Here is a 14,435-nt window from a genome sequence, read left to right as displayed (position 1 = left end):
GTTTCTCTCCAGAGATGCTTAACAATGAGTCAGGAATGATCAAGAGGCTTTCTGTGGCTTAAACACTTTTTGATAGGGGCAGAAGGAAAAGGACACCTGTATTCTAGTCTAGTCTAGAAGAGGTGTGTGATTTCAAGCAAATTATCCTTAATATGTTTGAACCTCATTTTGAAAATGAGAAATTTAGACTCAGTGGTCCCTTCCAGCTCTATAATGCATAGTCTTTGGTTGATTAGCTGATTGCTCATGAAATTTAGTGATTTTTGATACTGAATTTTGTTTTCCACATATCAGACTATATATACCCTGTTATTGTTGTTAAATATCTCTCTCATTCAAAATGAGACTTTTTAATAGTTATACACACTTAACTGATGTTGAGAATGCTCCCTATTTAATAAGCTCTATGTGTATTTAGTGTTTGGCTAAAACATTGTTTGCACTCTTTATGTTTTGTGTGTGTTAATGTTACGTGTTTGTTGAATGAATGCTTTTTAATCTATACTGCAAAAGCAGGTGGTTTTATTTCCTTCTTTAATGCACCTTCACAAAGGGATATTCAGTAAATAAGAGGTACTCATATACACATTTTATCTTGTCCTTTTTTTTCCAAAGATTGGTCAGTGAGTTTGAAGATAAAGCTTTTGTTTAAAAAAAAAAAAAAAAAAAAGACACTCATGTGGTAAGAGTCATTTGAAAACAGAGGTTCGGAAAAGTTTCTGTTTATCTCAGGGTTCTCAAACTTTATTATTTTTACTTATTTATTGATGTATTTTACTGTGGTAAGAACACTTAACATGAGATCAGTCCTCTAAAACTTTTAAATGTACCATACATTATTATTGACTATAATTTCTAACATTATACAGCAGATCTCTAGAGTTATTCGTCTTGCTTAACAGACTTAGAGCCTGTTGGTTAGTGACTCTCCATTTCACCTTCCCTACCAGCCCCTGGAAATCCCTGTTCTACTCTTTGATTCTTTGAATATGACTATTTTAGATACCTCATACAAATGGAATTATGCGGTCTTTATTTTTCCATGACCTGCTTCTTGTACTTACCATATTATCTTGAAGGTTCATTCATGTTGTCACGTATTACAGAAGTTCCTCTTTTTTAAATTTAAGGCTGTATTCCATTGTCTGTATATACCACATTTTCTTTATGTAGTCATCTGTCTATGGATATTTAGGTCATTGCCATATCTTGGCTATTGTGAATAGTGCTGCAGTGAACATGGGAGTGTTCAAGGTCCAAATTCATTCTTTTTGATTGTGAATATCCAGTTTTCCCACCACTATTTGTTGAAGAAATACTTCATTCCCTATTGTGTATTCTTGTCCTCCTTGTCAAAGATCAGTTGATCAGATATGCATGGATTCACATCTGGGCTCTCTATTCTATTCCACTTTATGAATGCTTGTCTTATGCTAGTAGCATCCTGTTTTGATTACTGTAATTCTTAAAGATATTTTGAAATTATGAGGTATGATGCCTCCACTTTTGTTGTACTTCAGCATTGCTTTGGCTGTTCAGGGTCTCCTGTGGTTCTATGTGAATTATAGGATTGTTCATTTTCATAAAAAATATTCTTGGGATTTTGATAGAGATTACATTAAATATGTAGATCATTTTGGGTAGAATAGACATTTTCATATTAGTTCTTCTAACCCATGAACAGGAGATATCTTTCCATTTATTTGTATCTGCTTTAAAATTTCTTTAATCAGTATTTTATACTTTTCAGTGTACAAATCTTTAAACTTCTTGGTTAAATATCATATGACTTCACTCATATGAGGAATTTAAGGTATAAAACAGATGAACATAAGGGAAAGGAAGCAAAAAGAATATAAAAACAGGGAGGGGGCAAACCATAAGAGACTCTTAATTACAGAGAACAAGCTGGAGGGGGTTGCTGGAGGGGCTGTGGGTGGGGGGAGGGGATACCTGGGTAAGGGGCATTAAGGAGCACTTTTTGGGATGTGCACTGGGTGTTATACATAGGGAATGAGTCACTGGAATCTACTTCTGAAAACATTATTGCACTATATGCTAACTAACTAGGATGTAATTCAAAAATTAAAAAAAAAGATTACTCCTAAATATTTTATTCTCTTTGATAATATTTTAAATGGGATTATTTTCCTAACGTCCTTTTCTAATAGTGTATAGAAATGCAATTGATTTTTTGTGTGCTGTTTTCATATTTTACCATCTTAGGGAGTTTGTGTTAGAACTAAAGAATTAGTTCTAACGGTATTTTTATGGAAGTTTTGGGGCTTTCTATGTACATGGTCATATGGTCTTCAAACAGGGGGAGTATTTCTTCTTTCTTTCTTTCTGATTTGGATATTTTTCTTTCTTTTTCTTGCTTAATTGCTCTGGCTAGGACTTCCAGTACTATGTTGAATGGAAGTGGCAAGAGTGGGTATTCTTGCCTCGTCCCTGCTCTTAAAGGAAAAGCTTTTAGTTTTTCGCCATAAAGTGTGATTTTAGCTGTGGGTTTCTCATGTATGGTCTTTATTATGTTGTGGAGTACTTGTATTTCTAGTTTGTTGAGCATTTTTATCATGAAAGGATATTGAATCTATTCAAACGTTTTCTCAAATCTATTGAGATTATCATGTGATTTTATCTTTTATTCTGTAATGTGGTATATTAATTGATTTTCCTGTTGAGCCACTCTTGCATTCCAGGGATAAATCCCACTCAGTCATGGTGTATGATCCTCTTAAGTGCTGTTGGATTTGGTTTGCCAGTATTTTGGTGATGAGTTTGGCATTACATTCTTTAGGGCTATTGGTGTGTAGTTTTTCTTGTAGTATCCTTGTCTGGCTTTAGCATTAAAGCTGAATTTATAAAATTGGGAATGTTCACTAGCTGTCAGTTTTCTGGAAGAGTTTAAGAAGTATTCATGTTAATTCTTCTTTAAATATTTGGTAGAATTCACCAGCAAAGCCATCCGGACCTGTGTCTGTCTTTGTTGAGAGGTGTTTGATTACTGATTCAATCTCCATACTAGTTATAGACCTGTTGAGAATGTCTATTTCATCATGATTATTCATAGTAGGTTGTATGTTTCTAGAAATTTATCCATTTTTTCTAGGTCATCCAATTTGTTGGCATATATTCATACTAGTCTCTTATGATCCTTTATATTTCTGTGACATCCATTATGTCTCTTCTTTATTTCTGGTTTTATTTATTTGAGTCTTCTCTCTCTCTCTCTCTCTTTCTCTCAACTAGCTAAGTGTTCATCACTTTTGTTTCTTTTCAGAAAACCATTTCTGAGTTTTGTTAATTTTCTATTATTTTGCTATCCTCTATTTCACTTATCTCTGCTCTAATCTTTATTTTCTTTCTTCTGCTAAATTTAATCATAGCTTGTTCTTTTTCTAGCGCTTTGAAGTATAAAGTTAGGTTGTTTATTTGATATCTATCTTCTATGTAGATGTTTAGAACAACATATTTTCCTCTTAGAACTGCTTTTTTTCACATTCCATAAGTTTTGGTATATTGTGTTTCTATTTTCATTAGTCTCACTTTTTTTTTTTAATTTCTACTTTGACCCACTGGTTATTCAGGAATGTGTTAAGTTGCACATATTTGTGAGTTTTCCAGTTTTTCTCCTGTTAATGATTTCCACCATTGTGGTTAGAAAAGGTACTTGATATGATTTCAATCTTTTTAAAATTATGACTTCTTTTATGGTCCAGCATATGATTTTCCCTGGAGAATATTTATGTGTTTGAAGAGACTGTGCATTCTCCTGATGTTGGATGGAATGTTCTGAATATGTCTGTATGTCCATTTGATCTATAGTGTGGTTCAGATCTTATGGTTCCTTACTGTGTGAGTGTTCTGTCCATTTAGAAAGTGGGTTATTGAAGTGTCCTATTATTATGTTTTTGTCTATTTCTCCTTTTAGTTCTGTCAGTGTTTACATTATATATTTAGGTGATCTGATGTTGAATGCATATACAATTTATAACTGTTATTTCTTTCTGGTGGATTGACTGTTTTATCATTGTATAATATCCTTTGTCTCTTGAGAGAATTTTTGAATTGAAGTTTACTTTGTGTGGTGTAAGTGTACCCACTCCTCTCTTTAGGTTACCATTTCCCTGTAATATATTTTTCCATCTTCTCACTTTCAGCCTATGTGTGTCCTTAAAACTGAAATGAGTTTCCTATAGAGCAATTTGTGCATTTTGTTTTGTTTTGTTTTGTTTTAATCCATTCAGGCATATTATGCGTTTTTATTAGGGAATTTAATCCATTTATATGTAAAGCAATCATTGATAGGGAAAGATTTACTATTGCCATTTTGTTGTTTTCTGTTAGCCTTGTTCCTTTGTCTGTCTTGTCCTCTTGCTGTCTTCCCTTATATTTTTTTTGACTTCTTTTTGGTATTAATAGGCTTTGCTTTCTCTTTTTCTTTGTGTAACATTTATAGGTATTATTTTGATGGATATCTTAGGGCTTACATAAAACGTCTTATAATTATAGCAGTCTGTTTTAAAAAGATAAGTTTAATCACATACAAAAACTCTACACTTTAGCTTCTCCTCCCACCCACATGTTGTTACTGTCACAATTTATGTGCATTCATACTGTGTATCTTTTAATGTATTTTGGTTACAGTTCTATTGTAATACTTTCTCTTTTAACTTTTTTTTTTATTTTGTAGTGAGAATAATGTTTATTGAGAGTGGTTCATTATAAACAATATAGATATATGAATATGAATATGTATATGAATATGTATATGTATATGTATATATATATATATAAAATCTCTGCAATGCAAAAAATCCCTTTTGTCCCTGTGTGGCTGCAGTGAACAAAACCAACCGTCCAGTGTGGCTTCGCTGGGCCCCTAGCATGTGGACAGGGGTCATGGGTGCCACATGCTATGGGCAGAAGTTCCTGAAGTCTGGGCTCTCTCCAGCCTTATTTTCATGCCATGTGCAAGAACACAACGTAGTGTGGTTTGCATCCTACCCCCATGACCCTCCCCCCGCATATGGCACCGTCTCAGGCACAGGTAGCTTTCTTGTTAATCTGCCAGATGGGTGACCTCTAACTTGTGGCCTGCCCAGGGACTAAGTGTTTCTAAATGTCGCACGATGGACTGAGGTGCTGTGACCACTCTCCTTGGAGGCCGCTCTCGATGACGCCCCACCAGTCGTCCAAAGCTTCGCTTCCTCATTGCCTTCCTTGATGCATCCATTCTTACCACAATTGTAGCCAGACCCTTCCTGAGGACGCCCAAACCTCAGCTGCCACACATGGTGCTCCTGGGCATGACACCAGAGTTCCCTGGGATGTTGGGCCACCCCGCATCAAGGCAAAAGAGACAAGACCAGTCTGAAGGCAATGCTAGTCTCTGAAACCAGGCTGGCTGACCTGTTAGCTAACCAGCTAATAGCGCCTCCGTCTCGGCCAAAGGCTGCATCTGGTGCCGAGGAGCGATTCGGCTGGGTGGTCTGACAGCCCTCATAAACAGAGCCCACCTCTGCCCCTCAGAGCAGCCGTGGTGGTGGGGCGCCAGCCAGCTGGTGGGAGCAGATGCTGAGCATGGTTTGCGGTCCGGAGGGATGGCAGCTGCCGTGTGGCTCTTGGGGCAGCCTTGCTCCCTTGCCAATGACCGCTCGCGAGGGGTGGGTGTCCTCAGCCCCTTTGGGAATGATCCATTTCCCTTAGTTTTTAGGTACAGACCTGCATTCAAGACCCAGCCCCACCACTGTCCTGGATATACTCTCCCCAGACTGATGGCCGGATTTTGTCTACAAGGTGAGGGGTCCTGGCACTCAGCCCACCAGCTGTGAGTCCCTTTCTCTTTGAAAGAGAACTTGGGCTGGCTTATCTGCCCTCTGAACAGAGGTGTCCGTGGTTCTGAAGTCCCTGAATCTCACTATTATTGTCTTACTTGAGGGTGACCCTCACTCCCCACAAGCGAAAGCTTAAATCTCAAAAAAACCACCACCACCACCAAAAAACAAATGGTCCATGCTACGTGCAGTGCTGTGTGATTCTGGGCAGGTATTACCCTCCTCTGTCAAGAAAAAAGAGACCCAGTGTTCTGTGCAAAATGTCCTGGCATGAACACTGGGGTGGGTGGGAGGCCACAGGCTATCCCCCCCACTGCCTCAGGAGTGCAGGCCCTAGCACCCCAGCACCTCCAGCACCGTGAGGCTTGGGGCTCCCTATACCCAGAGAATGGGCCCCACTGTCAGGGCTTAGGCTAGTGTCAGGAGGCCTCATGGGTTGGGGGGGGGGGGAGCTTTGGGACTCAAGTGGCTGTTCTTGGCCCTCAGGGTCAGGCATTCTCAGAGTATATTCAGCACTGCCAGCCAGGAAGAGCCAGGGCCCTGTCTCCTCCCCTCAGGGCCCTCCACCCTACAATGCTATAGTACCTGGAGGGTGCGGGGTGAGGTTCAGGGTCCTTTTGGCCTGAGGCCCAGCCCTCCTGAGGGCCCAGAGGCCTGACAACCAGCCACAGGAACTTGGACCCACGGGGAGGCGGGAGGGAGTGGCAGCATTCACCAAAGGGCGCAGGGAGGAGGTCTATAGCACTTCTGGGGGACAGGGGGGAGTCCCCCTGGGAGGAGTCCCCAGCCCTGGGAGCCGGGGTTGGCTACATGGTCTCCAAACACACCGATGCCATCCTGACAGGCGGCTTCTCCAGGGCTCGGCACCCAGGTCTGTGGGGAGGCGATGTCAGGCTTCTCCACCTGGGTCTGGTTTGCAGGCAACAGAGGGGACTGTGGAGGTCCCCTGGGCATGGTTGGAGTCAGGCCTGGGGTCCCCGGGGAAGCTCTACTCAGATGCTCTGCGGAGGCCTCCAGCAACCAGCAGGTGTGCGGGGTAAGTGATGTGATGACACGCGCAACGCTGGTGGGCAAAGCAGGCACGCCTTGGGCTCCAAGACTTCCCTGGGGCTTTGTCACATGGGCTTATGTGCCATGAGTGGTTCTGGCTTCCTCGAAGTTACTGATGCTGGTGCCGCACATTTGGTCAGCACAGGCTGGGTTGTTGTAGAGGATGCAGCCAGTGCCCCGGTTGCAGCCAGGCAGCACAGTGAAGCGGCCCTGGTGGTCAGGGGTCTGGCAGAAGCAGCGGCGGCCGCTGGGGGCGAAGCAGCGGTAGGCGACAGGACCGGAGCCGAGGTCGCAGTGCAACACCCCAGAGTTCACCAGCACGATGGCCACGTGGCCCTGTGCCAGGTGCTCCTGGATATCCTGCACGCTCACTGTGCATTTTTCCACCGGCACCTTGCAAGCCTTGGCTTGTGCAAACACCTGGTTCACCCGGGTCTCCTCTGTGTCAAAGTGCTTCCTGTAGAAGGACTAGTTCTTGTAGCCCTTGTCAACGCCCAGGGTCTGCGTGCAGAAACGGTGCCTCACGCCACAGTGGCGCATTAGGTAGGCCAGGTCAGTAGTCCAGATGCCCCTGGTTAGTCGCGGCTCCTGCAGGGCGCCCTCGAACTCACTGTCGCCCAGCTGGCCCAGGCACCGCAGCACCATCTTGGAGCAGGCCAGGCCGCAGTCCCAGGGGTAGAGCTGCTGGATGATGGGCACGGACAGCCGCACAAAGTCTCCGGGTGCCAGCGGCGTCCCCTCTGCCTCCGCCCCCATAACCCGGGCCGCGCGGGGCGCCCGCGGCCCCCGCCTGGGGCGCCCGCTGCAGCTTCGGCTTTGACCGGGGCAGGAGTGGGGCCGGTGCAGGTCAGGTTCCTCCGCCGCCGCCACCGCCACTTGCTGGGGGGCCGGGGAAGAGAAGGCCTCTTTTAACTTTTATGCTAGAATTAAAAATGACTTACCTACCACTATTACAGTAATACAGCCTCCTGTATGCGACATTTACCTTTATTAGTGAGTCTCTAATGCTCTGCGGTTGCTATTTCGTGTTCTTTCATTTCAACTTGAATAACTGTTGTGGGAAGCCGTGGAGAAGTTGGAGCGCTAGATGCATGGAACACTCTTTCCCTCTTCAGGTGGAGGCTGAGAGCTGGGATTTTCATCCGCTCAGTCCGTGCGGAGCATGGCAGATGATCCATGGAGGATCTATTTCGGTTTTCACCAGGTAGCTAGCCTGTGCCAGGCCTGCCAGAGCGCCAAGACTGGCAAGACAGAAGCCAGTCCTTTGGGGAGTCCTCTTGCAAAGTTGCAGCGCTAGATACACAGACCAATCCTTTTACCTCTACTGAGAAAAGCTGTAAACTAATCCTGATCATGTAGTGCTGTTCCAGGGCTACGGACTCTGACAAGAAAGCATCCCCACCAGTGGCTTCAGTGAACCTGGTTTTATGTATGCCCAGGGTGCAGGAGACGTTGATTAGTTTTTGGATTTGTCTGTGAGTTGTTGCTAAATCCTTGTTTATGCAAGGAGGAGGGCTCAAGGCTTCTTACTATGCCACCTTGCTAAGGTGACTTTCCTACTGATTCTTTCAAGAATAAAAAACCAGAGGGGTGCCTGGATGGCTCAGTCGGTTAAGCATCCCACTCTTGATTTCAGCACAGGTCATGATCTCACGGTTCATCAGATCAAGCCCCACATCGGCTTTGTGTGTGGCTGAGCTTCTGACTCTTGGTCTCAGCTCAGGTCGTGATCTCACAGTTGGTGAGATCAAGCCTCTTGTCTGGCTCTGAGCTGACAGCCTGGAGCCTTCTTGGGATATTCTCTCTCTCTCTCTCTCTCTCTCTCTCTCTCTCTCTCTCTCCCCCCTCTCCTACTTGGGCACCCCCCTTTCAAAATAAATAAACTTAAAACACTGGATTGTGTGATTTTTTTAAATAAAGTTTATTTATTTATTTTTGAGAGAGAGTGAGAGAGAGCGTGAGCAGGGGAGGGGCAGAGAGAATCCCGAGCAAGCTCCATGCCATCAGTGCAGAGCCAGATGAGGGGCTTGATCTCACCAACCATGAGATCATGACCTGAGCTGAGATCAAGAGCCAGAAGCTGAACCGACTGAACCACCCAGATGCCCCTGCAGTCTCTTATTTCAAAGCCCATTCTATTTCTAATATGCCACAGTTGCCTGTTTCTTGAAATTTCATAGAAATTGCTCTGTACAAGACATATCACTAATGAGGTATATGTAGAAAAGGAATAAATTGAATTATCTGCTTACAAATGTAAAGGGGTTTTCCTACTCTCTCCATGTATGTATAATACACACACATTATAGTTTATATTCTATGAATGTCCAAGCTTATCAATGGTCAAATATAAATTAAATTGAAACTCAAATATACGTTTATCAGTCAAAAAGTATAGTAATGCCCATTATTCAAAAACACAGGGAAATGAAGACTCTCAAACACAATAATGGGACTGTATGTGTTGGAAAATTTACAAAAAACTACAAACACTTGGTAATTTCACTCCTAGAAATTAGCTTAAGGAAATAATTAAGCATATGTGTGAAGCATGTTCATCATATAATTTCTAGTTTTTGTTATAAACAACCCAAGTGTCCAACAATATGGAATTGGATGAATAAATTATGAATATAATAGAAAATACCATTTAGCCATTAAAAATTATATTGGATAGGGTACCTGGGTGGCTCAGTTGGTTAAATGTCCCACTTCAGCTCCGGTCATGAACTCAATTTGTGAGCTCAAGCCCCACATTGGGCTATGCTGACAGCTCAGAGACTGGAGCTGTCTCTCTCTCTCCTTCAAAAATAAATAAACATTAAATTTGTTTTAAATATATATATTTCAAATGAGTATTTATAGGCATGAAAAGATATATGCATTTTTAAGTACAAATATCTGATTAAAAATAAACGTATAATTGTTTTTAGAAAATAAACAAGGGCGCCTGGGTGGCTCAGTTGGTTAAATGTCTGACTTTGGCTGAGATCATGATCTCATGGTTCATGAGTTCGAGCCCCGTGTTGGGCTCTGTGCTGACAGCTCAGAGCCTGGAGCCTGCTTCAATTTCTGTGTCTCCCTCTCTCTCTGCCCCTCCCCCACTCATACTCTGTCTCTCTATTTCTCTTGCTCTCAAAAATAAGACATTAAAAAAATTTTTTAAAAAGAAAAGAAACAATATATTATAGATGGTTTAATAGCTTCAGGCATAATTTACATACCATAAAATTCACCAATAAGTGTATGGTTAAATAACTTTTAGTGAATTTATAGATTTGTACCACAACAATCCAGCTTTAGAATAATAATTTTTTCTAAGTTTTCATTTTAATTCCAGTATAGTTAACAGTGTTATGTTAATTTCAGATGTATAATATAGTGATTCAATAATTCTATACATTACTCAGTGCTCATTATGATAAGTATGGTCTTTAATCCCCATCATCTATTTCACCCATCCTTCCACCCAACTCCCCTCTGCTACCTACTGGTTTGTTTTCTGTAGTTAAGAGTCTGTTTCTTGGTTTGTCTCTCGCTTTTTTTCTTTACTCATTTGTTTTATTTCTTAAATTCCACATATAAGTGAAATCATATGGTATTTGTATTTCTCTGACTTAATTTGCTTAGCATAATACTCTCTAGCTCCATTCATGATGTTGAATATGGCAAGATTTCATTCTTTTTATGGTGGAGTAATATTCCATTTTACACACACACACACCATATCTTCTATACCCATTCATCTATTGATAGACACTTGGGCTGCTTCCATATTTTGGCTATTGTGAGTAATGCTGCAATAAACATAAGGGTACATGTATCCCTTTGAATTAGTGCTTTTGTATTTTGGGGGTAAATACCCAGTAGTGGAATTATTGGATTATAGGGTAGTTCTATTTTTAACTTTTCAAAGAACTTCACTACTGTTTTCCACAGTTTACATTCCCAGCAACAGTGCACAAAGGTTCCTTTTCCTCCACATCCTCTCCAACACTTGTTATTTCTTGTGTTTTTGATTTTATCACTCTGACAGGTGTGAGGTGATATCTCTTTGTGGTTTTGATTTGCATTTTCCTCATGATGAGTTATGTTGAGCATTTTTTCATGTGTCAGTTGGCCTTCTAGATGTCTTCCTTGGAGAAATACCTGTTCATGTCTTCTGCCCAGTTTTTAATTGGAAAATTTGTGTTTTTAGGTGTTGAGTTTTAAAAAGTCTTTATATGTTTTGGATACTAATAATGCTTTATCTGATATGCCATTTACAAATATGTTCTTTTGTTCATCAGAGACATTGGCCTGTAATTCTCTTTTTTGTGGTGTCTTTATCTGGTTTTGGTATCAGGGTAATGCTGGCCTCACAGAATGAATTTGGAGTATTTCCTTCCTCTTCCACTTTTTGGAACAGTTTGAGAAGAATGGGTATTAGCTCTTCTTTTAAATGTTTGGTAGAATTCACCTGGCAGCCATCTGGTCCAGGACTTTTGTTTATTGAAAATTGATCACTGAATCAACTATATTGCTGGTAATTGGTCTGTTCAAATTTTCTATTTCTTCCTGACTCAATTTTGGTAGCTTATGTGTTTCTAGGAATTTATCCATGTTAGCTTGTAATTTTTCATAACATTCCCTCACAATTGTCTGTATTTCTGTGGTGTTGGTTTTTATTTCTTCTCTTTCATTAGTGATTTGTTTGAGGTCTCTCTGTCTTTTTTTATGAGTCTGGCTAAAGTTTATCTTTAAAATTTTTTTTTAATGTTTATTTATTTTTAAGAGAGACAGATAGAGCAAGAGCCGGAGAGAGGAGGAGACACAGAATCCAAAGTAGGCTCTGGGCTCAGAGTTGTCAGCACAGAGCCTGACATGGGGCTCAAACCCACAAACCATGAGATTATGACCTGAGCCAAAGTTGGATGCTTAAGTGACTGAGCCACCCAGGTGCCCCTGGACAAATTTTTTTTCAATTTTGCTGATCCTTTTAAAGACCTAGCTACTGGTTATATTGATCTGTGCCATTGTTTTTTTGTTTTTTTGTTTTTGTTTTTTTGTTGTTTCTTTTTTTTTTTTTTTTTTTTTTAGTTTCTATATCATTTATTTCTGCTCTGTTTTTTATTATTTCATTCCTTCTGCTTATTCAAGGTTTTGTTTGTTCTTTTTCTAGCTCCTTTAGGTGTAAGGTTGGATTATTTATTTGAAATTTTTCTTGTTCCTGAGGTAGGCCTGTATTGTCATAAACTTCCCCCTTAGAACTGCTTTTGCTGCCTCCCAAAGATTTTGGACCGCTGGTTCCATGTAACTTTTTATGTCTTTTTTGATTTCTTGATTGACTCACTAATTGTTTATTTGCATGTAATTAACCTCCATGTATTTGTAGTCTTTACGGTTTTTTTCTTGTGGTTTATTTCTAATTTTATAGGCTGTGGTCATAAATGATGCATGGTATGACTTTGATATTTTTGAATTTATTGTAACTTGTTTTGGTGATCTATTCTGGAGACTTTTCCATGTGTACTTGAAAAGTATGTGTATTTTGCTGTTTTAGGATGGAATGTTTTGAATACATCTGTTAAGTCCCTCCGGTCCAGTGTGTCATTCAAAGCCACTGTTTTCCTAGTTGATTTTCTGTTAGGATGCTCTGTCCATTGATGTAAGTGGGATGTTAAAGTTCATTACTATTATTGTGTTACTATTGATTAGTTACTCTATGTTTATTAACTCTTTTATATATTTGGGTGCTTTCGTGTTGGGTGCATAAATATGTACAATTGTTATATCATTTTGTTTGATTGTCCTGTTTATTACTATTTGGTGCCCTTCTTTGTCTTTGGTAACAAGAGTTACCATCTTTGTTTTTAACGTTTATTTTATCTGATATAAATATTTCTACCATGGCTTTCTTTTCACATCCATTTACATAATAAGTGTTCCTCCATCTCCTCACTTTCAACCTGCAGGTGTCATTAGGTCTGAAACAATCTCTTGTAGGCAGCATATTGACGGGTCGTGTTTTTTTTATCCACTTTGTTACCCAGTGCCTTTTGATTAGAGCCTATAGTCCATTTACATTCAAAGTAGTTATTGATATGTATTTATTGCCATTTTTAAAATTGTTTTGTTGCTTTTTTAAGCTTTTCTCTGTTCCTTTCTTCTCTTGCTTTCTTTCATGGTTTGTTGAGATTCCTTAATGATATACTTGGATTCCTTTCTCTTTATTCTTTGCATATCTATTGCTGGTTTTTTAATTTGTGGTTACCCATTAGGTTTGTATATAACATCTTCTGCATATAGCAGTCTATATGAAGTTGATGGTTTCTTAAGTTTGAACACATTCTTTATTCTTTTCCCCTCTATGTTTTAAGTAAATGGTTTCCTTTTTTACATTCTTTGATTTTATGAATCTATTGACTGATTTTACAGAAATACTTATTTTTACTTCTTCCATGTCTCCTACTTTTCATATTCTCAGTTATAGTCTTTCCTTTTCACTCAAAGAGTACCCTTTAATATTTCTTATAAGGCTGATTTAGTGGTCATGAACCCCTTTAGTTTTTGTTTGTCTGAGAAACACTTTCTCTCTCCTTCTATTCTGAATAATAGCCTTGCTGGATAGAGTATTTTTGGTTGCAGATTGTAAGCACTTTGAATGTTATCATACCATTCCCTTCTGGCCTGCAATGTTTCTGCTGAAAAATATGGTGATAGCTTTATGGAGTTTCCCTTGTATGTAACTGTCTTCTTTTCTCTTGCTAATTTAAAATTTTTTTCTTTCTCACTACTTTTTTCCATATTAATTACTATGTTTTGGTGTTGACCTTGTAGTGATTTCGTTGGAGGATCTCTGTGCCTTCTGGATCTGAATATCTGTTTCTTCAGATTAGGGAAGTTTTCAGATATTATTTCTTCAAATAAATTTTTACCCTCTTTTATATCTTCTTCTGGGATCCCTATGATGGGAATAATATTATGCTTGATGGAGTCATTGAGTTCCCTAAGTCTTTTGTCATTTAGCATAATTATTTTTTCTCTCACTTAGCTCTATTACTTTTTATTACTCTGTCTTCCAGGTCATTAATTCATTTCTCTGCTTCCCCTAGCCTTCCTCTATTCCATTAAATATACTTTTAACTTCCATTAGTATATTCTTCATTTCTGATTGATTCTTTTTTATCTCTGTGTTTAGGGTCTCACTAAGGTTCTTCACTCTTTTCTCGAGTCCAGTGAGTATCTTTATGACCATTACTTTAAATTCTCTATTAGGCATATTACTTATCTCACTTTCACTTTAGCCCTTAGCCTCTAGCTGCAATTTTGTCTTTCCTTTCATGTGGAACATATTCCTCTGTCTCTGCATTTTGCCTAACAATCTGTGTCTGTCTCTGTTAGGAAAAGTTAGCTGTGTCTGTTGCTCTTGAAAGTAGTGGGCAGGGCAGGCACTTTTAAGAAGGTGGCACTGATCCTCTTCATAGGATAGGACCAGCCACTGTGAAGACCCAGCCAGCCAGGGTGCTCTACAAGGTGTGCGTGTGTAGGTGTGGAGTACTGCAA

The 14,435-nt window shown here is 40.0% G+C and overlaps 1 protein-coding gene and 1 pseudogene across 2 annotated transcripts in view; one reads left to right on the top strand and one right to left on the bottom strand.

Moving 5' to 3' along the window:
* Nucleotides 1-14,435, top strand: part of NECAB1 (N-terminal EF-hand calcium binding protein 1) — a 194,402-nt gene that overhangs the window by 111,956 nt on the left and 68,011 nt on the right. The gene's annotated exons all lie outside the window — the stretch shown is intronic.
* Nucleotides 6,966-12,882, bottom strand: LOC112859489 (protein GUCD1 pseudogene; annotated as a pseudogene).

The sequence above is a fragment of the Puma concolor genome, chromosome F2 (genome assembly GCF_028749965.1).
Source record: "Puma concolor isolate L17-30 chromosome F2, mPumCon1.1.hap2, whole genome shotgun sequence".
In the NCBI taxonomy this organism is placed as follows: Eukaryota; Metazoa; Chordata; class Mammalia; order Carnivora; family Felidae; genus Puma; species Puma concolor.
This window is presented reverse-complemented; position numbering and strand designations above follow the sequence as displayed.